The sequence below is a fragment of the Ixodes scapularis genome, unplaced genomic scaffold (genome assembly GCF_016920785.2).
Source record: "Ixodes scapularis isolate PalLabHiFi unplaced genomic scaffold, ASM1692078v2 PGA_scaffold11__112_contigs__length_91849675, whole genome shotgun sequence".
NCBI classification, from domain to species: domain Eukaryota; kingdom Metazoa; phylum Arthropoda; class Arachnida; order Ixodida; family Ixodidae; genus Ixodes; species Ixodes scapularis.
Window position 1 is genome coordinate 72507345 of NW_024609837.1, and position 23988 is coordinate 72531332.

Below are 23988 nucleotides of genomic sequence, written 5' to 3' on the forward strand. Positions count from 1 at the left end.
TCCCCTTTCACACCAGGTTCTTGAAACCAGGCAGGTGAGAAGGGGCGAACTCTTGATCGCCGAACCGCAAAAATATTGACCCGCAGGGTTTTCCAGCCATTTGCGTAGAAAATTGCGTGCCGTCGAGCGAATGAAATAAATGGCCGCCCGAGGGCGCGAACTGCGCCAGAGTGGCGTAGTACTGTGCCCAGATTTGAGAGTGTTTCCAAGCTCCTCGATTGGAGTCACGCGGTTTATGAGCCGCGTTTGTAATACAGGCTGCGACGAGGAGGCGAAAGCGTTCACCGTCAGTAAGCGTCTCCCACCTTTGCTAAGCCTTACCGACCGCTTTGCTCCTCGCCAGTAAGAGACGGACGCATACTGAAGTTCACCTTATCTCCGCAGGAAGTGTGAGCTATTCAATTGAAGATAATCCGCACGGGTTCAATTTCTAGATCTCTAAACTCTAGGAGCAACAGAGGTCCTCGGATATTAGAGTTCATGAACAGAAGATGAAAAACGGGCGTTTGTTTGGTGAAGAGAACGAAATAAAGATCAACATGAAAAAAAAAAAACGAAAAAAAAAAACCTTGGGTTTTTGCGAACTGTATGTGAAGCAGGCAATGAATATTGCCGCGGGCGCAGCTGACCAAGTAGGCAGCGCTCCGTGGCCTAACAGTAATCGCACTTGTCTTCTACGCAGAAGGTCAGGGGTTCGGTTCCTGGCCTCGTCTACATATTTTAGTGATGCTGTAATGTTATTTTCTGGTAAATTCGAGAATCGTCTTGCTGATTCGAGGATAGAAGTCCTACACACCGAACCTTCTACGCCGCATGTTACAGAAGCCCACGCGGGTACAAAAGGGGCTCCGCGTGGCAAGCCGGGGGAGTTTTCGCCTCAGCGTTCGATCCTGCTGCTTCGCCGCCTTCGACGCCTGCGACGCTCTGTTGTTATCTTTCTTCTACCTTTTATTTCTGGGCACAAGTTCGCCCACATTAAACGTTCAGTTTACTCAGTCATTCGCCGCCTCATCACTTGTTATTCGTGTCATTTTGATGCAGGTGCCGGGTAACGCCTGTCCCTGCAGCGTACCTCTCCGAGGGCCCGCAGTGCAAGTCCGACAGCAAGCCCACAACGACCCGACGAAGACGTTACCAAGACCCGATTAAGTGGCCGCATTCAAGGCCTACATCCGGAATTTGGACTATTGCCACCCAGGACCGAGCAGTCAAACAGGCCGACGATGAACAACCAGTCGCCGCAGACCTCGACCGCTCCATCCGTCGTCTTTATGCCTGTCGCCCCACGCAATCCGACGCCATTCCATGGTGAGGCCCATGAGGTTGTGGAGTACTGGCTTCAACATTATGAACCCATAGCCCGTCATAACGGTTGGACTACGGAACAGCGCCTACAAAATCTCTACTTCTCCTATGAGAAAACTGCAAGAAACTGGTTCGAGAACAATGAGGATTCGCTGACGTCGTGGGACACCTGCGTCACCGAGCTGAAGCGGACATTCATGAATCAGCATCGTCGGCGGCGGGCCGAAGATCTTCTCCAGGTGAGGTTCCAAGCCCCCAACGAAAGCGTCACGAGCTTTGTGGAAGATGTTCTGCGGCTGAGTACCCGTGGAGACCCTCAAGCCACCGAGGAGAAAATACTGCGCGTTTTGATGCGGGGAGTGAGGGAAAACATCTTCGGCGATCTTGTCCGGAGCCCTCGGAAAACAGTTGAAGGTTTCTTCACCGGGGCGACGGAAATCGAACGTGCCCTTCAATCACGGAGCTCCCACTGCCAGCGACTTCCCGGCGTCGCTGCACTCTCACCTTCTAGCTGCAACAGCCCGGATCTCCGCGAGATCATCCGGGACGTCGTGCGGGAGGAAATTCAGAAGCTTTTACCTGCCGCCGCAAGCTCTGCTTCGCCCTCAATCGCCGAGATTGTCCGGGAAGACGTTCATCAGGCGCTGCAGCCAGAAGTTCTCGTTGGCGCCACTCCCGAACCGCCCACGCTGAGTAAAGCCGCAGCACCCGACGACCACCGCCCCCAGCTGACCAGTATACGGCGCCACCCCAACGTGAGCCTCCAGCGCCGCAGTATTCTAGACGCCACGAAGATCGGGCGCACGTCCGCCCAGAACAAGCTGCGCCGCGAAAGACCGACGTGTGGAGGACAGCCGATCGACGCCCGTTGTGCTATCACTGCGGGGAAGCCGACCACATCTACCGACGATGCCCCTACCTCCAGCTGGGCCTACGAGGGTTTGTGCCCAACGACCCTCGACCACGTCTAGGAGAGCGGCCTCGAGACATCGAGGACTACCTCTGCCGCTCTTCATCTCTTGAGTCGTCTCCCCGCCGAGGATTCCGTTCACCGTCTCCCCGACGCTCGCCATAGCCCGTCCGCCGGTCTCGCCGAGACAGCCTGTAACCCATCGCTTCCCGTCGTGAAAACTAGGCGCGGCAATGTCGGGAGGTGGTGTTGCCGAAGACGAACGATGCCAAGATCCTCCAAGATCGTCGGAGCACTCCCACTCTAACGCCGCAACGCCCCGAAACGACGTTTCTGCAACGGTGTCAAATAACCTCAACGTTATCATCGACGGCCACGACGCGACGGCGCTCGTCGACACCGGAGCAGACTACTCCGTTTTGAGTGGGAGACTCCCTCGTCGCCTTCGGAAAGTTACGATGTCGTGGGATGGACCGCAGATACGAACAGCCGGCAAGCATGTGATCACACCTGTCGGCAGGTGCACTGCTCACGTTGAGATCCACGGTGAAACCTGCCCTGTGAAGTTCGTCGTTCTGCAAGACTACTCGAGGGACGTCATTCTCAGAATGGACTTCTTGTGTGAATACGGCTCCATCATCGACCTTACGGAGAACAAGCTGACGCTTCGGAAACCTGTCCCATCGGCAGAAGACCCCAAAGCAACGTTAGCTGCAGTGCGAGTTCTCACCAGCCACGTCAACCTGCCCCGCTGTCGAGTGTCTTTGTGCCCGTCGGGACCAAAGAAGCCACCTGCGGTGTAGCACTGGTGGAAGGAAGCGTCCAACTGCTCCTCGGACGAGGGATCGGCATTGCAAGAGGTGTAACCGAGCTCCAGGACGGGCGTACAATAGTAGCTCTTGTCACCAACTTCCGGCAAGAGTCGCAGCACCTTACAAAGGGTACAGCTGTGCGCTACGTCCGAGGAAATTCGGGACTCAGCCGAAATCGCCGTTACCTCGAAAGACACCTCTCTGACGCAGCATAAGAGAACCACGCCGTCAGAGATCGACATCGACCCAACCCTTTCTCTTCCCCACCGACGACAGCTGACTGACCTCCTCGCCGAGTTCACTGAGTGTTTTTCCACGTCATCAAAGGTGCGTCAGACGACGGTTGCGAAGCTTCGCATAGTTACTGATGACGACGCACTTCCTGTGTATCGGCCACCATACCGAGTCTCTGTGAAAGAAAGGGAAGCCATCCAGAAGCAAGTTCAGGAAAGGCTTGATGACGACATCGTACAGCCCTCAAACAGTCCGTGGGCTTCCCTAGTAGTCTCGGGGAAGAAGAAAGATGGAACACTGAGGTTTTGCGTGGACTATCACCGGTGGAACGCAGTAACAAAAAAGGACGTCTATCGGCTGCCCCGTATCGACGACACGCTGGACCGGCTGCGCCACGCCCGATATTTTTCGGCGATGGACCTGAAGAGGGGGTACTGGCAGATTGAGGTCGACGAACAAGATCGCGAGAAGACGGCCTTCGTCACGCCGGACGGACTGTATGAATTTAAAGTAATGCCGTTCGGACTGTGCACAGCGCCAGCCACCTTCCAGCGCGTTATGGACACCGTCCTTTCCAGCTTGAAATGGCAGAGCTTTCTGGTCTACCTTGACGACGTTGTGGTATTCGTGAGCGAATTCGACGAGCACCTGAGACGCCTGCGAGCCGTGCTACGGGCGTTCAAGGCTGCTGGGTTGACCCTCAAGCCTTCCAAGTGTCGGTTCGCCTATGAAAAAGACACAAATGTCTTTTTTACTGGTGTGACTAAAGAATACAAAGAAAATACTTGCAATGCCTACCTCATTAATTTATCGAATTGGTTACGAGTAAATAGATTGAAGCTAAACACAAGTAAGACAAAATACATAATCTTCATAACTGTTAGTAAGCGAGACAACAGCTCTATTAACATTATATTTGAAAACACCGTTATAGAACAAGTTGCAGGGCAAAAGTTCTTGGGGGTCTGGTTTAGCGAAGAGCTCACGTGGTTTACACACGTAAATAGAATGAAGGCAGAGCTGTCTCGAGTTGTTGGTATTATATATAAAATGCAAAATTTGATACCCAATTGGCTTAAAATGACGTTGTATTATTCTCTCTTTTATTCTAAGATCAGTTATGGTATGTTGGTTTGGGGTACGACCACTGCATCTAACCACAACAAACTAATCATCCTTCAAAAAAAAAATTCTTCGTATTTGCGAAAATTACAGAGGAAATGTCAGAAATTTGAGCACTCAACCACTTTTTGTTAAATATAATATATTGAAGGCAGACCAGATATATCACATTAAATTATTTCAATGGATCTACAAAAAAACACCTCTATTTGACACAGGCACCTCCTTCTAGTGCCTACACATTACGAGACCTGAAACGTAGGATCCCAAGCATACGAACAAATTATGGCAGGCAAAGTTTATCGTACATAAGTACTAAATTGTTAAATTGCCCTGGCATTGACGTTAATTTCAGTTCCCCTTTTCCGAAGTTCAAAAGAGACTGCAGAGGAGCTCTGGTTTGCAGTGATATCGTATTTTCATCTATTTAAGGCATGCATATCTATTTATATTTATTTTCAATGAAGCGTAACGTATACAAAACATTGAAATTCTCAAGTTTGGCTTTGTAGCGTGATTTTTGGTTTTGATTTAGCTTGTTTCCGCTTTCTTTTATAAATCCTTGTTTATAAATGTTTAGTAGATATGTAGAAAAACCGGTGTCTATTGTTGTCTTTATTTTTATTTTTATTTTATTTTACTTCTGGGTTATGATAAGCACATCGCCCCGCATTGTTCAAGCTGTGCCGCTTGTGTAGTTGTTTGAGTTGAGTCACTATATTTCATGTGTTTTCATATATTTCTACAATAATTGTTTCTATTTGTTTTTATGACGATGGCTGTCTTGTTATTTATTATCACTATGACTTCTTTGAAATGCTATTTCCGCTGTATGAACTGTAGGGGGCAGAGGCGCTGTCAGGCATCATGCCTTTATCTCTGCCCCCTCTGCGGATTGAAATCCGGAAAACAAATAAAGAAAAGAAAATCAGCTGAAATTTTAGGGCCACGTCGTGAGTGCTCAGGGAGTAAGCTCTGATCCTGCAAAGATGTCGGCTGTCTCAGAATTCCTCAAACCATCAGACAAAACGGCCGTCCGAAGATTCCTTGGGCTGTGCGCCTACTACAGACGTTTGGTTCGTGACTTCGCACAGATTTCTGCACCGCTGACGCATCTTACGAAGGACGACGTACAGCTCCAGTGGGGACAGGAGCAAGAACAAGCGTTCGACGAACTCAAGCGAAGGCTCCAGTCGCCGCCTATCCTCGGGCACTTTGATCAGTCGGCGGAGACAGAAATCCAGACGGACGCCAGAAATACCGGTCTCGGTGCGGTGCTCGTTCAGCGACAAGAAGGGGCAGAGCGTGTAATCGCTTACTCAAGCCGGGCGCTGTCTAAGGCAGAAAAAAAATTATTCAACGACCGACAAAGTATGTCTTGCTGTCGTCTGGGTGATAACCAAGTTCCGCCCATACCTGTACAGCATCCCGTTCCGCGTTGTAACGGACCACCACGCTCCCTGTTGGCTCGCCGATCTCAAGGACCCGTCAGGACGCCTCGCTCGCTGGAGCCTTCGGCTGCAAGAATTCGATGTGACCATTGTGCAGAAGTCTGGCCGCAAGTATAATGACGCCGATTGTTTGTCTATGCCCCAGTCCAATATCCTCCCGACAGCACCGACGACGGTGCCGTCGGCACCGACGACGGTGCCGACGACGGTGCGGCGATGACGCCCGTTTTCTCGGAGCAATTACAGATACCGACATGGGAGCACTTCAACAAGACGGCCCCGAACTTCGCGCCGTGATCGACCACCTCGGAGGTCAAGGAAGTTCCGTTCCGCGATTCTTGGCCCGAGACTTGTCGAGCTTCGTTCTGTGGCGAGGCGTGCTCTACCAGAAGAACTTCGGAACCAGCAACCCTGCCTAGCTGTTGGTTGTCCCTGCCAGCCTGCGAGAAGATATTTTTCAAGCTTGCCACGACGACCCGACGGCTGGACACCTAGGCTACAGCATGACACTCGCCCGGATTTGTGTCAAGTACTATTGGCCGAGACTCCCGAAAACCGTCCATTTGTTTACACGGTCGTGCCATGAGTGCCAACGACGTAAGAAGCCTCCGACGAAGCCAGCAGGACTCCTGCAGCCGATATCTGCCCCGACTACGCCCTTCCAACAGGTCGGAATGGATTTACTTGGGCCATTCCCAGCATCGACGCAAGGAAACCGTTGGATTTTCGTCGCGACCGATTATCTCACACGATACCCCGAGACGAAAGCCCTTCCGTCGGGAACAGCGGTGGAAGGCGCCAAGTTTTTTGTCGGATCTATTCTCCTTCGACATGGCGCCCCCCAAGTCTTGATAGCCGACCAAGGGTCATCGTTCTTGGCTCAGCTGATGCAAGAGGTCTTTCGGCTCAGCCACACCAGCCATCGTCGGACCACCGTGTACCATCCGCAGACCAACGGTTTAACGGAGCGGCTCAACATGACGATCGCCGACATGATCTTTATGTACGTCGACGTAGAGTACAAGACGTGCTCTACGTGCTCTACGACGTTCGCCTACAACACCGCAGCTCAAGAAACAACCGGTTTTACACCATTCGAGCCGGTGCATGGCAGAACAGTGACGGCCATGCTGGACGCGACGCTGCCCCATGAGCCAGTGGATGAGGGATGCGACGATGGCCACGCGTTCAGTTAGAGAGCAGAAGAGGCACGCCAACTAGCCCGCCTTCGAATCCACTGTCAACAGCGTGTCGACGCTCGCCGGTACAACCTTCGTCGACACGCCGTCCACTTCCAGCCCGGAGACAGAGTGCGGGTGTGGACGCCGATTCGTCGTCGCGGTCTCAGCGAAAAACTGTTGAAGCGCTACTTTGGGCCTTACAAGATCATCCGACGCCTCGGAGATCTAAACTACGAAGTTCTTCCCGACGGAACACGACCATCAACAAGACGTCAGCCGCGACCCGAGATGGTGCACGTCGTTCAGCTGAAGCCGTATTACGGACGATAGAACTTTCCACCGCTGCGGAGGAGTGAACTGTGAGTTTTGAGCTGTGAACTGTGAACTGTGAAGTGTGGCTCGCGATTCTACCATCCTTTAGTTGTGGATTTCTTTTGTTTTTTTCGTTTTGTGTTGCATCAAGACGATGCACTTTTTTTAATAGGGGGGACTAATGCCGCGGGCGCAGCTGACCAACTAGCCAGCGCGCCCATGGCCTAACGGTTATCGCGCTTGCCTTCTACGCAAAAGGCCAGGGCTCGATTCCTGGCCGCGTCTACACATTTTTCATGATGCTGTAATGTGATGTTCTAGTAAATTCGAGAACCGTCTTGCTGATTCGAGGTTAGAAGTTTTACACACCGAACCTTCTACGCCGCATGTTCCAGAAGCCCACGCGGGTACAAAAGGGGCTCCGCGTGGCAAGCCGGGGAAGGTTTCGCCTCGGCGTTCGATCCTGCTGCTTCGCCGCCTCCGACGCCAGAGACGCACTGTTGTTATCTTTCTTCTTCCTTTTATTTTTGGGCACAAGTTCGCCCACATTCAACGTTCAGTTTGCTCAGTCATTCGCCGCCTCATCACTTGCCATTCGTCACAATATTTCAATAAATAAATGAATGAAGTTTGGAAGCCTCTAACGGAATTATTGTTCTCTTCGAGCGTCCCTTGAGGGCAACAGGAATGACTAATACGCCCCTTCAAGATGAAATTGTTGTTGCTGAACGGCATTCGTACAGAATGATTATCCCCAAGTTCAAAAGCGATTTTGTGTTTACATGAGTCGTAAACAACTAAGATGACAAACCTGATTAGCGATGTCACCTATTACCCTCAACATAACGTCACTGAGGCTTTGTCTGAAGTCTTACACCAGTCAATGCGGCTTTGTCGCGTCACATCACCACGCAGAGAGAGCAACGCTGGACAGGGACAGGTGTCCGAATGGAAAGGTTTGAAACCATTCCGCTGGAGTGAGATCGACTAAATTTAAAGATGCCCCCTTGGCATACAGTTATCGAGAAGCAGCCAAAGCTGGAGCTCGGAAATACCAAGGGGTATTTCCGACGCTGGAGCTCGGAAATACCTAGGGGTTTTGCAAAATGCTCACCGCTTGCTCTATTGTCAAAAATGATTAGAGAGTGTTTTATGTCCAAATAGAGGCATACGTACTGTAACATTTGTAACAGTATATTTTTATCTGAACGCACACATCATTGCTGCCAGTTTCTATGGTGCAATGAATACACACTCTTGTACAGTTTCGCAATGCACAAACAGCCCGTGAATAAATGATACGGGTGAGTCGGGCTACCGAAACAATGATATCGCCAACAGAAAATGAACAGATGCGAGAAACAGTGCTAGAGAGGCTGAAACTATGCACGCTGTAGTTCATACGCGTTTGCGTTCGTATGTTATACATATTTCTAGGGGAACGAAACAACGTCCGATAACTGGCTTGGCCGTGGATATGGCTCACAAATAAATTGTTGAGACCGAATTCAAACACTCGCAGCGTTCTGTAAAGCGTACTTTTTTGCAGCGAGAGTGAATGTGTGGTGAAGCCAATCAATGAAAGTACAGAGCAGTGGAACGCCTATTGTCATGCTGACACAGCACAAAAAAAGAAGAAAAAAAAAGCCTTTCCTTTAAGAAACCGTTGTTTCAAGAAATAGGTATAGCGTAATATAAATACAAAATACACACAAAAATTAAAAATAAACCTCAAAGGAAAACATACGATGAAGCCTTTCCCCTTGACTTGGGGTTACATTGAAATTTTGAGGCGCAACTCGAAACTCTAACCCCCCCCCCCCCCCCCACCATTTAAAAAAAAAAAACAAAAAAAAAACGAAATTCGGGTTTTTTTTTTTGGAAAACACCAAAGGTTAACAGTAATTTTAAACTTCACACGATAAAATCAAACAAATCAAACAGAGCTTGGTATGATAGCACGTCACATTCAGTCTGTGATTGAATAAAGTAAAGGGAACTATTGAAAGCGCTCGCTGAAGCGAATGCCATGGCGGATATGGCTTTGTTTTGTGTCATTGCTATGTTTATTTTAAAAAAAAATCAAACTTTTCGACAGAAAGAAACAAGAGTAGCTGTGTAACTGTCCCCCAACCGCCGGAACAAAAGACATAGGGCGACAACACTCAAACACGGCCATGTAAGAAAGACAGCACTTAAAACAACTAGAAAGGAAGTAAAGAAGCAAGCATATTTTAATGCAAGTCTGACGGCGCATTCTCGAAACAAGGAAAAAAAAACAAAAAAAAAAAAAAGAAACAGCGAATAATGCATTAAGAGTGCGTATTAGGAACAAACAAAAAATAATATATGAACGAGAGGTTTCTCGTAGTTGGACATAAATGCGAGGGCTCCTACGATCTGGTTTCGGTACTTCGAAATACAACAAAAATGAAAAGGGGAACAAAAGAAAGCTGACACTCTGTATAACACCGCAGACATGCAGGAGGATATTCAAGCGACGAAAGACATCTCTCAAAGGAGCGTCGAAGGAGAGAAACAAATTCAGCGTGAGGCGTACAGAAAGGCCGCATTTGAGTGGGAGGTTTGCCGTACCTTTTCTTTTTTCTAAGCCAGTTTTATTAAAAAGAAGAAAAAAATAAAATTTTATAAGACACTTTCTGCTGCCTCCTTACTTTGTCGCCTCATTGTTTGGCTTTTGTATTGAGTCCCAATTTCTTTCGTGCCGCCCTTCAAACCTCTTCGCAAACGTGAAGTAAAAGAAATACCGACAGAAATGGTCTGGTAGCCGACTCGTCGCTCAAAGGCTAATTCAAGCAGGGCCGCGAGGGTTCGACGAGGGAAACTGAGTCGTCGGGACAAAGACTCTTTGTAACAGCAGTCCAAAGAGCGGATCGCAGACGTTGAAGCCGGGAAAAGGCATGCAATATATAAAGCAAACGGGAAACTGAACAGGCCGTTTTGGAACAACGTTTCTCAATGAACTAAAAGAACACTTTTTTTTTTTGCATTTTTGCTGCACGAGTAAGCGATTTCCGTATTTGAAGTGATTAGCATTACCATTGTCTAAGCTCAGTCGGGATGTTAATGAGGAGACACAAACTTAGGAGTACGTAAAACCCCGGTCTGTGATGTTATTACTTGTGCAAGGTGTTTCACGTAAGATTGACACTTTATTTTTAAAGAAAACTTAAAAAAGAGAAAAATTTTGGGGGGAGAACGTTGTCCATGGCTGTAAACCTAAGGACAAAAGTGTAAAGTGCTCATTAAAAAAGTAATTAACAAGGAAGTCACTAATTAACTTATTAGTCTTCTACTTGGGCTAGTCTGACTTAATTAGATATTTGAAACCCGCTGTATACTAAAGCTTTAGCAGTTGAGAGACCTCAGACAAGAAGTTAAGCTTCGGGGTTTTGCGTGGCATATTTTGGCAATCACGGCAGCGGGAAATCGAAACTAACTTTGAATAAAAAGCGCCCCAGGAGCGGAAACAATTTAGCTACACAAGAGGAGACCAAGTGTGACACGTGATGACACGCCAGTTGCTGTGAACACGTGACCAAAAGCTTGATCTAGACCACAAGGGTATTATAATGTATGCTATAGGTTCAACTGGCGCTAGTGTCTATGCGACTTCCCTGACGCGAATTGAAGCAGACAGCAACCAGTCTACTTTTGCGGTGCTCTTGTGCATTCCTATGGGAAAACGCGCGTGCATTTTGTCTCTTCGCCGTAAAACAACACTGAACGCTTGCGTTATTTGGGTCGTGCCGTATAGTATATACCTTGATTAACATTCTAAAAGTGTAATTGCTTTAGTTAGCGCACTTTTCTTCAGCGGTGAGCGATGTTTAACTTCGCTACATTTCAGTCCGAAAAATATATTCCGCAGCAGGTGTGTAAAAACAAGCGACGATGCAAAGCAAAATAACAACCGAAAGAAATATAGAGTAGTGTTCAAGGCTCGCCAGCATCCCGGTGACGCTTATATATTGCTAATAAGCCAGTCCTCTCACTATATGAAAATGATCCCTTCGTGCATGAGCGGATAAAGACATTCAAAACGTGAACAATAAAGTACCTGCCGGGCACCTTGAGGCATGCATGCCGACACATGTTCTCAAAGATTTCGAGCGTGCGGGAGATATTATAAACGTAGAACAAGCATCTTCCGCGCTGAGCAGAGAAAATTAAGTGGTACTTACTTAAAATCGGAATATATTACGTGGCCTTCAATTTATTTTGATCGTGCATGCACTGGTAGTTACTGATGCAGTGCGCCGACGTCGTGTTTGCGCTAACAGTGTCCGACAGTGCACATAAATACACCTACGAAGCCGTTTTAGCACCGTTTTTAATGCAACGAATTTGAAAGAAAAACGCGGTAACTGACCAATTATTTTATTTGCGTGACTGAGAAATGTTACAACGCGCCTAGTACGCACAAATTATTCGTGATATTCGCTCTTATAATCGAGCGCAGAGAGAAAATGCACTCGTTTTTTCCAAAAGAAATGCATTACCGCATGTCAATTTCGAATTGGTTGCTCTCTGCTTCAATTTGCGTCAGCACACTAGCGCCACTTGAACCTCTAGCGTACATTATAATAACTCTATGATCTAGACCCCTGCTCTCTCCAGCCGGTACAAAACTGGAAGATTCTGCGTGCGTCTCTCACATGCGAAAAAGGGCGCTTTTGTTTTTTTTTAACAACTTTTTACACCGAGGAAACAGGCATCCCTGGATTTCCGATAAGTTTTGGTCCTAGTGCCTAATCGGCTTGCGGAAGGAGGATGTGGGCCAATTTGGGATTGGACCAATGCTTTTGTTCATGTGTTCACAGTAACTCACCCGTCACCACGAGTCACAAGTTGACGCCTCATTGTCAGCGAAACGGATTCCGCTCCTGGCACGCTATTTTCTAAATTATTTTCGATTTTCCGCTGGTCTGTATGACAACATATATCACGAAATAACTCGAAGTATACAATTTTGTTTTATTTCTCATCTTTCTTGGCTTCAGTAAACAACGAATTGTAGACTTCTAATTAAAACATGCTAGCTCAAACAGAAGGTTTAAAAGGTAATTATAGCTTTTTTTATTTAGCTATCTCATCGACACTTTACACATTCGTATTTAAGTACACTGCCGTGGACAACGTGATCCTGAAGAAACAGTGTGTTTATTTCAAGTTTCTTTTTGTTTCAAGTACCGTCACTCTTACGTGAAAAACCCTGTATAGTGCATATTTTAGTAATAACACTTTTTTTTGCATAAACAGGTATGAACATCATTTAAAATGCCCACCTGTGCATGTATTAATAACAAACTCACTGCGTAGGCGATATGTTTATGAAAGAGCCTTCAAGAGGTATCTAGATTTCAAACAAAAGATATATTCGAGTATTTCCCTTCTATCTGTTCATGGGAAAAGGTGATAATCTTTGTATGTGAAGAAAATGCCTACTCGCAATAGGTAATATACTATTCAGCCACTAGACAATGCAAACATCTATAATGAGGACCTTCGTGGCATACATTTGTAGGGAGGTTTTTAAGTTCAAATGATCTTACATATCGATGTAGAAAATAGGCAATAGCACGAAAAACATTTAGAACAGATGACGCAGGAAAGGAAAAGGTACGCAATAAAATAAGCAAACGACAAATTAAGTAGACAATACAGCATAATTTATATGCAGGTGTTGAAAACAGACATAAGATACAAAGTTCATAGCCAACGAAGTTACCAACGCACAAAGCAGAAGACGCGGAGCGTACACAACATACAAAGCAATAAACTTACGAAGAAGACAAAAAAAAAGTCAACGTTTGTACACAAAAAAGAGCAGCACGCGTGTATTCTTGCTTTGAAGACGGCTCGAACAGTTGTGCTCAAGCCGCTCCCGCGAGACTTGCGGTGGCAAAAACAAAATCCTTCTTAGCTCCTGTGCAAAGACATCTCATTTGTTTACTTTCTTTATCAAGTAAATCTGCTTTGTCTACAGACCGCTTTACTGAAAGAGGGCGAGAGAGGAGAGAGGAAAGGGCTACCGGCGCTTCCCCCTTGCTGGTGCGTTAGAAAGAGAGAAAGTCGGATAAGAGGCTTCGCTGGTGTTGGGTGCATGCATTCCCCGAACTTCGCTCGCGCTTTATTCTCTGTTTTAAACTCCCAAACCTAATTAGAGCCATGGGCTTGAATGGCGACAGTCTCTGTCATTGGGACACCATTGCTCGGTTATAGGGTGCACGAATAACGATAGAAAGCGTCCAATATTGTCCGAAGACGTATGTAGCTTACACGGAATCCCTCAAACGCGACTGCAATTTCTATAAGCTCCTTCGGTTTCCACATGACGCCGATATCCGGCGGCAGTTGATTGCGTCTCTAAACCGAAAAGGCTTTTCCCCAACACCATCCTCTAGACTGTGCTCGTACCATTTTGTGTTACGAGCGCACCGAACACTGTACCGCCGATGAACATGGGGTGCGCTAGCAAGGTGTGTGCAATTTTTCTCGTGTCAATTGCTGTTTCAGCTTGTAACTTTTGGCAACTGAAATTATCTTAATATTAATATTTTGAAGTGGTGACACAGACCCGATTGTGTCATCTACAACATTTAGTTGAAGGTTCATTTCCGTCGCCGAGTGCGGCTGGAAATTGTAAAAAAGTTAGCTCTATCAGTTTTACATGAATCGCGATCTGCTGCGCGATGCCAGAAGGCCATTATATATGTTCACCGTTGCATTGCGACTAGATTCTTCGTATCTTAAAACGTAGTACGTAATGTAGCTGGGAAGACATTTTTAATCTCTCCTGCTGAAAGTCGAAGCATGTTCATGTATTGATTTTAAACCGTTGAATCATTGATCGACTCGCTCCGGTAATAGATCCATCTCGAATTTGCTGTATCCAGTTCTCGAGAAAAGACACGTTCGCTGACACGGGATCCTAAAATAAAATGTTTATAAACACCTTGAAGCCGGAATGAGCTTCCTTCCATCGTTCCTGAAATATTTTTATGCTGCTTGTCCTTGTACATATTATATTTTATTGTTGTGGACGACACGAAACGTCAAAAACATTCTCGGTGTACTGCATCTAAAACGACAAAACACTTGAAGTATAATTCCATCGCTCTCAAATGATGCAATATTTGGAGTACTCGCTTCCGATTTCGATCGGTGGCGCGTTGAGTGCCGCACTGCTGGCGCCGCCGCACTGGCGAATATCATAATGCAGGGCAAGAAGCGTTCTTAATTAGTTCAAAAACGCCATTCGCGGGACACAAGAACACAAAACTAGTCCTAAATTAGATACCCAGACCTTTCGAGCTCACAACTAGCACACCCATCGCGGAATCGGCGCCCAGAAGAGCACTTTCGCGAACGCTTCTAACCACTCATCATGGCCGTGGAACCTAACGCTCGGTAAATGGCGCTACAGTATTGAGCAGCCTTCGATCGTTCCACGATAAAACGGTAGGACGTTTTATCGTGGAACGATCGAAGGCTGCTCACTCCGGCTTGAAGATGTTTATAAACGTTTTATTTGAGGATCCCGTGTCGACGAGTGTGTCTTTTGCCGAGAACTGGGAACAGCAAATTCGAGAGGGGTCTATTACAGGAGCGAGTCGATCAATGATTCAACGGTTTAAAATCAATGCATGAACATGCTTCAACTTTCAGCTAGAGAAATTGAAGGCTTCTGTCCAGCTACATTATGTACTAATTTTGAAAATACGAAGAATCTAGTCGCAATGCGTAGGTAAACATAGGTTAATGGCCTTTTGGTATCGCGCAGGAGATCGCGATTCAGGAAAACCGATAGAACTAACTTTTTGACAATTTTCAGCCACGCTCGGCGCCAGAAATGAACCGTGAACTATGTGTTGTAGAGGATAAAATCGGGTCAATGTCACCACTTCAAAATATCAATATTAAGATAAATTCAGTTACCGAATGCTACAAGCTGAAACAGCAATTATCACGAGAAAACTTGCACACACCTTGCGAGCGTACCCCATGTTCATCGGTGGTACAGCGTTTTGTGCGCGCTCAATTTACAAAATGTTACGAGCACAGTCAAGAGGATGGCGTTGGGGAAAAGTCTTCTCGGTTTACGGACGCATCCCACTTCCGCCGGAGATCGGGGTCATGTGGAAACCGATGGAGCTTAAAGACATTGCAGTCGCACGTGCCGGATATCGTGGAATCTACATAGGTCCTCGGATAGTATTGGACGCCTTCTGTCGTTATTCGTGCATCCCATGACCAAGCAATGGTGTCCCGATGACCGGGAGACTGTCGCCATCGAAGCCCGTGGCTCTAATTAGATTTGCGAGTTTAAAACAGAGAAGAACGCGCGAACGAAGTTCGGGCAGTGCATGCACGCAACACCGGCGCAGCCTCTTATCCGGGACTTTCTCTCTTTCTACCGCTTCAGCAGGGAGGAAGGCACTGGTAGCCTTTTCCCCTCTTTTTTCTAGCTCTCACAATGGAGCTACCCACGATAAAACGGTCTATAAACTAATGAAAAAAATAACACCGAAGAACAAAAACAAATAACAAATAAGGGAAGATATTTACATGGATGCATGTCATGAAAAGAAACAAATCACTACTTATTTGTTTTTAAATTCGATTTACTTGTTTATATTTTGCTTCTTACAATTGCCTGCAGAAGAAGTTAAAAGACATACCAGCCAGTCCAGGACTAAAAAAACACCACGACGCCACGGAAAAAAAAAAAGTTTACGTATTTATTATATTAAAAGGCAAATTCTCAATATATATTTCCAAAAAAAAAAACATTAAATAAGGAAAGATATTACCGAAGTCCCTGAAATCACTCGATAGAGTTCCGTGAGTTTTAGACACTACAGTTATAGAATCTCAGGAAAAGGCGTGTCCCGTGGATTTTATTATCGCACGGTAACAAATCACACTAAGCATTATTTGATAAGAATGCCGACGAATAAATTAGGAAGCAAGAAGCGTGAACATCATTAGGCATGCCCGTCGTTCCTTGACTTCTCTCTTACTATAGTAAAGAGCGAAGCCTTGTAAAAAAAAAAAAAAGATAAGAGTAAAAAAAGGAAATCCTCATCCTGACCGCGACACGACCTCGGTCTGATCGACGTCGGCGTAGTGCAGGGCACAGCAAGACGGGTTCCGGCAAGGGCCGAAGGGACGGCACCGTACAGCGCGTGACTCGGGAACCAAAATCGTCCGAATTAGGACCCAGCCAAGCGCGTCCATCCGGCAGCTTCCCGAATTTCACTGCACCAAGGATCGGGACACCGTACCCAGTGCGCACCGAACCACCCATCCGTTAGGAAACGAAATGGCGGCCCGGGAAAACCTTCTCTCGTACTTTTTTTTTCTTCCCCAACTTTGCTCGACAAATTGTTGTTAACCAAAGAATTCGTCCGCGGGAAGGACTTTTTCACACATGTTCCCTTACCTTTGAATATATTTTAGAGGTATCAATTGTTCTTTAAGAATTATATTTTTTAGACAGCCTTACGATATTGGTGTTCGCTGAAGTACGAGTGCTCACCCGCTTTTTATTTCAAGAAAGATGCCGTTCTCGACTATCCTTGATGAATTTCGTCTACGGAGCTCCTTCTCTCAAACTTTACCTTATGTGTGAGACTCTGAAACTGTCACATTTTCATGATGTAGAAAATACGAGACTGTGGTAAAAGCAGGGAAAGAGTTTGAGACGTTTTTTTCCACTGTCTTTCTTCTTCGAACAAGTTTCCCTGCTTTTACCACAGTCTCGGGTTTTCTACATCATGATCAACATCCACCAGCTCACCAGCGCACTCCCTGTTTTGTCACCTTTTTGACGGTTCTTTCAGAAGGACTCTCTTGACTGTACATTATTAAATGTTTTTTTGTTCTTCCATTGGAAACACCCTTGTTGAACTTGTTTTCTTAAGGCAGCATATTCAAAATCCATGTCTTCTCGCTCGTTTGTTCTCTCCATAAAGCTTTCTCCTTAACTTTACATTTTCCTTCCATGCAGCCCTCGTTTCAAATTTGTCTGTCCTTTGCTCTGGTGCACATCAAAAAGAAGCACAGCAAAAACAGGTAAAACAAAAAAACAAAAAAAAACACGCGAAGGTGGCCCAAGGGGAACCATAATATCCTGCCTTCTTGACAGAAGCGACTCCCCACACCATTTGCTCAGATTACGACGGAGTATCTCCATATTCGTCCATTTTCGGTCACTATGTATGAATCGACTATAACGATTTCTAATGAAGACCCTTGGACTTGTTTATAACAATTGGTGGAATCGTGCAATACTTTTTTTTGGCTGTGTTAAATGTTATTAATGTGAGAGCACTAACTATGCCATGGAGCGGAACCAACCGCGTCTGTAACAGCAAAAAAAAAACGCCAAAGAAATGTTAATTTTTTGATTGGTTGGACAAAACGGCTCCTAGATAGCCATTGGCGGCCGCTTCATGACAGCGCGCGCTCGGCAGCCGCTCTCGTGTCAGGCGTTGCCGGAGGGAAAGGGGGGGGGGGGGCTGCGGCCGCTTCATGAGAGCGTGCGCTCGGCCGCCGCACTTGTGTCAGGTGTTGCCAGGGGGGGAGGCTGCGGCCGCTTCTGCTCCTCTCGGCACCGAGGAATGTGGTGGCGCCTGAGGCATCTATATCGTCGGCAGCCGCAACCTCGGCAGTAGCGAAACGCGGCCGTCCACGCCAGTACACTGTAGACGAACTAAGGGAGCGGAAGAATGACAGTCATGATTTCGCATTTAAAACTCATAAAAATACTCAGGTGTCCTCGACACTTTTTTTTTGCCAGTTAGGCCGTGTAATGTGCTGTAATTTCGTATCAGTGACATTAATTTCACGAGTTCGGTCAGTGCGTGCAACATTGAAAGAAGGGTTTTTATGGGTAACGATCTCTTTGTTGCCTTATGACTACCCGTGCACGGGACATCATGCTCTCATGCAAGTCATTCACCAATTTTGTCGGTAGTAGCTCCTAGCCAATCCCACTAGCCTTACACATTGGGCTTGTATTTCGTTGATAATAAAAATTTGACCACGAAATGTAGGTTTGAAAACTTTACTTCACATGGAAAAATCGTAACTTACGATTTTATGATCACGAAATTTCTATATGAAGCATTTAATTATAATTTACAGGCATTCAATAACAACTATAAACCCACACTGTACAGTTCTAGACTATACGCTTTAACATGAGGAGTTTTGAAAATACAGTAGAGGATCTTGAAGTAGTTTTGCACCCTCTGAGTTTGGAATTTAATGCAATAGCACTCACGGAAACATGGTTCACAAAATAGGACATACCACCGCAACTGAAAAAAAAGGTGGCGGTATAGCCCTTAATCTAAAATACCACTTCCAGTGTCAAGTAATTAATAATTTAACCAGAATAGATGAGGATGTTGAAAGTTTGTTTGTTAACATATCGAACGTAGTAGTGGCTGCTTTGTACAAACCGCCATCTGGCCATATATTTGAATTTATGACATTTCTAGATAGTGCACTATGTTATCTTGGAACTCTAAAAACGTCATTTTTTTATTCTCGGAGATATAAACATAGATACGATTTCTGACGATCTACATGCGACAGACTTCCCCGATGTTACACAACAGCCTGCCTGTAGCAATGTAATAACACCACCAACCTGGGTGACCGCAGACACTGCAATGTCTCTTCACGTCTGTATTACAAAAATTGATACCAGTCAGACTACGGCTGGTGCCCTTTTGTACGATATTGGTGGCCATTTGCCTGTCTTCCATTTAGGATCTCCTTTAGGTAAGGAAAAAAAAGACGATTGTACAGGCATCTTTTGTCATCGGACCATTAATGAGTAAACGCTAAGTAATTTCGGCGTCCTTATATAGCAAGACAACTGGGATTACCTTTACAAAGGGCATGACGCTTTCGATGCCTATAAAAGCTTCGTGGCTATATTTAAACACTGCTATAGTGCAGCTTTTCCTTTGCGGTAAAGTAAAACGGGACATAAAAAATGAGAAAACCATGAATAACTGGGAACCTATACCAAAGGATAAATGGAAAAAAATATAATGCTTTTATTCAGTGCTGTGATCACCCTATTTTGACTGAATAAAAGAAAATACAGAAACAAACTAAACTCCTATATAAAAAGGCAAAATTTGATTACCATCAAAATAAATTTCTGCATATTCGCAATGATCTTAAGAAAGTATGGGACATGACAAACAACTTAACGAATCAAAAGCAAGCCCATTCTAGTGTGGAAGATAGATAGATAATGTAAACGTCACTGGGAAAGAACTAGCGGATGAAATGAATTGGCACCTCGTTAACATATGAACTTATGCAGGGAAAAATGCAGATATGAAGAAATGCGTGCTGGGAAAAAAAACCGACTCTAATCAATCATGGAAATCGACAGAATCATTAAAAATTTAAGAAAAGGATTTTGCCGCTGGGATGACTAAATAAAAGCTTTAGCAATTAAGCACACCTTGAGCATCATTGGCCCTATTTTATTCGATCTAATAGATGTCACACTGGTGTCTCGCGAATTTCTCGATGAGTTAAAAATAATCAAAGTTATTCTCGTGTGACCATCATAAATATTCATAGCCCTATTTCAGTCCTACCAGATTTTCGAAGATCTTCGATAGGGTTATCAATGATAGGCTAATCAGTCATTTTTTTCAGAAGCATCAGGTAACACAGGCTCAATATTGATTTCAGAAAAAAAAGTCTGCAGAACTAGCACTGACTGAAATTAAAAAAATAAAATTCTTGAAAATATTGAAAATAAGTTGTAGACACTTGGCCTATTCCTAGTTCTTGCGAAAAGCTTTTGGTACTGTGCAATACAGTATTTTACAAGAGAAGCTTAAAATTTGCGGAGTTCGAGGAGTCGCATTATAACTAATCAAATCCTATCTTACAAATCGCTATCAACATGCTTATATCAATCATCTAGTAAAATGAAAATACAAAACGGCGTTCCTCAGGGTTCTATCCTGGGGCCTCTGTTTTTCCTTGTATATATTAATGATATAACCAAAATACCAGGCTCTCCTCAGCCAATAATGTATGCGGACGACACAATTGTTTTTTTCTCTGGTTTTACAAAAGAGTGTTTAGAAAATTCTGGAAATGACTACCTCTTGAACTTGTAAAATTGGCTACAAATCTGTCGTTTAAGTTTAAATACAAGGAAAACTAAGTATATATATATTTTCAACCAGTAAATAAACGAGATTGCAGCTTCATCAATATAACATTTGATGAAACCTTACTAGACCAAGTAACGGATACAAGTTTTGGGGGTATATGGTTTTCCGAGGACCTATCGTGGAATACTTATGCTAATAAACTTAAAATTGAATTATCTCGAGTTACTGCTAGCTTATATAAAATTCAAAATTTACTGCCTACCTGGTTAAAACGAACGTTATATTATTCAATAATTCGCTCTAAAATTAGTTACGGCAGCTTGATCTGTAGAACAACAGCTGCGAAATATAATAAAATAATTGTATTACAAAAGAGAATACTGAACATATGTGAAAAATGTAGAGGTGATAAAAGAAACGTAAGCGCGCAGCCACTCTTTGTAAAATATAATAAGCTTTAAGCAGACCAGGTTTACAACTTTAAACAGTTACAATGGATGCATAAGGATGAACTGTACACCAACCCAACAAATATCGTGAGCGCATACACGCTTCGAGATGCAAAGATAAGAATGCCCACTATAAGCAAAAGTATGGTCGACAAACTTTAACTTTAGAAATAATTTAAATTTTAAGCAATCAAGATATGAACATAGACTATAATACAATTTTCTATAAATTCAAAAGTAAATGGGGAACGCTTCTGGTGGCTGGTACTATTAAATTTTCATTGTGAAGTTATTTTTTCTTTCTCTTTTCTGGTTTCCGAAATTATCTTAAGCGCCGTTCACACTCTTGCGACCGAGTAAGACCGAGAGCGACCAGACCGGTTTTGAAGCCTTTTTTTTTACTTCTTAGGACCGGATGCGCTCCAGCGGAGATGGTCCTAAGGGATCGCAAGAGGCTTAAAAACCGGTCTGGTCTCTCTCGGTCTTACTTGGTTGCAAGAGTGTAAACGGGCCTTTATTCATGATCTTTATGTGTAGAAATTTAGACCATCTTTTTTTCTCGGTCAAAGTTCTGTACTAGTGACCTACCTGAATGTACATTTAATGACGTTATTAAAATGATGTGTGACGCTTGTGGTTTTACTATTTCAGCCTATTGCCTGTGTATAATCTAATGTTTACAGTGCTTTGTTATTGAGAGTTCGTTTTGCCTGGCATGTGTGATCCTGTGATTGCGGCTTTCAGAGTGTGTATTTTAGTTCTGCTTTGTTGATTGGCTGTTTTATTTTTCGCTCCAACCTTATTTGCCACGGGTGAACTGTTGGGGGGACAGAAACTCCGTCAGGCAGCTGTGCCTTTATCTTTGTCCCCCACGCGGGAAAATATAAAAAAAGGCTTCATATATTAACAACCGCATTTGCCTTCAACACAGGAACCATTGCAGCGCACTATAAAACGACCACAAAATGTTTTAGTAATACGTTTCCACTTCGCTTTTTTTCGCTCTAGAAAAAAGGGTAGCAAGAAAACATGTGGTGAAGTAGGTGAAAGACCACCGTAAGCAGAAAACTCTGTGTTGATTCATGGGTACCATATTTAAACGTTCAGACTCTGATTCCGGATACGTCTTACGGAACTTTCTATGCATGTCTCAGACATCGGTGAGTAGTTCTGAAAACTCGAATAGCACCTTGGTATCAATTGTACGCATCTCAACGGGTCTACAGTTCCATGTGAAGACAAACTAGACAGGTACCTTTTGGTACAGTTTGCGATATCGATAGCAAGGGTACGACACCTTCGTTCTTTTTCAGTTCATGAAGGGTTTAATTTTCGCCGGATAAGTTGGTGTCCCAAATTATCACTTTTGCAGCACACTAATTGTTTTGATTGAAGAGAAGGACACAACAGCGACAGTTCCTGGCTCGCATTACCAGTTTGGTGTAGGGAGCACTTGATGCTAATTGTGAACACTTTGGTACCGATATGTAACCGGTTAATTTCGGTAAGATGTGCCATGCGCGGAAACGCATGTTACTAGAAATGTCCATCTTTTTGTATTCTTTCAGTTTGTGTTGACAAGGTGAAATTGATTTTGTTGCGAAAGGCTGCATCCGCTTAGCAAAAAACAGGTTGATGTTACGAATTTTACGTTTCCCACCTAGTCCCTTGCATTGATGTTCAAGTCAAATGTATTTGGTCTAACTGCTTGGTGAAAATTAGTTTTCAGCAGGCGTGGCTCTGGATTATGCCCGTAATGCGTGCGGGTACTGAGCTTTTTGAAAGATTCGTATAGGCACTGGCCTGATTCCTTGTTTGAACGCTGGTTGGACATTCGTTATTTTTTGACAGCGACTACTCTCAAAAAAGATAAAACACTTCTTGAAGAAAAACGAGTTAGAGGTAATATTTGACGTAATTTTTACCTGTGAATTTTAATATATCGTTTGTTTCCCCGAAGATGTAACTAAACGCGAGAAAGCACGAAAAACCTGCGACTAGTTGTGACGTCATACTAGGACCTTTCTGCAGCCAAGCGCGTGTCGCCCTTGTGGTCAGCGCGTGCAATTTAAATATGTCCCGTTATCTTTTTTGTTCGGAATGACGCACGTCATGATGTCTCTTTCTGACCTTTTCGAAAATAGCGAGAGTGCGCGTACATAGCTTTGACAGGCGCTGAAGATGCGCGAGAGCAGGAATTCCAAAAACTCCTAATATGACGTCACGCCCCGGGAAGTGACGTCATATTAGTGGTACTTTCAGTGGTACTTTCAGAATTAATTTCTGCAGCCTCCCTGTACCAAACTGAAAAATAATCTTGATATTTGTGATCCTGGAGGCCAAATGAAGACGATTTAGGTGCTTTATCCTCAAATACGAACCCCATTAAGTTTTCCTTTAAAACTGCCAAAGACGGTTTCCATACAATGCGTGTTTAAAAAAAAGATGCCCAAAACCTTTTGTTTAGGATAGGCGTGCTTTGCACACGCTTGCATGCCCAAATCAAATTTTTTAAATAATCTTTAAAACAGAAATTCCAGGTAGAAGGTTTGTCACGGATATAACTACACATACATACATCGAGCATTAGGATGCGATTCAAGTGCCGATACGAAGTCTGTGGGTAAAAAGTATCGGGATAGATAACGTGCAATTACAGAGTTTCTGGGAACTAAGTTTGCGGATACCGTTCGGGTAAACACACACACACACAGAAAAAAGATAATTACGGTGTTGCACCGTCCTTTAGGCTCTCCGGAGCTCGGCATTTTAGAAACGTTAATTAAATGAAAATGATACGCAATATGAAAGTTCTAAAAAAGAAGTCACAGAGAACAAATGCGAGAAAGATAAATATAAACCCCTTAGAATCGAAGCATTCAACAATAAACGAGAAACAACGGTGTAGGGATACACAAAAATGGCTATAATAAATACGCAAACTTTTTTTTAAACGCAGAAACAAACCAAGGGAACAAAGATGTAAAACCCACGATCAGATAGGATCAAAAACAATCTTTCC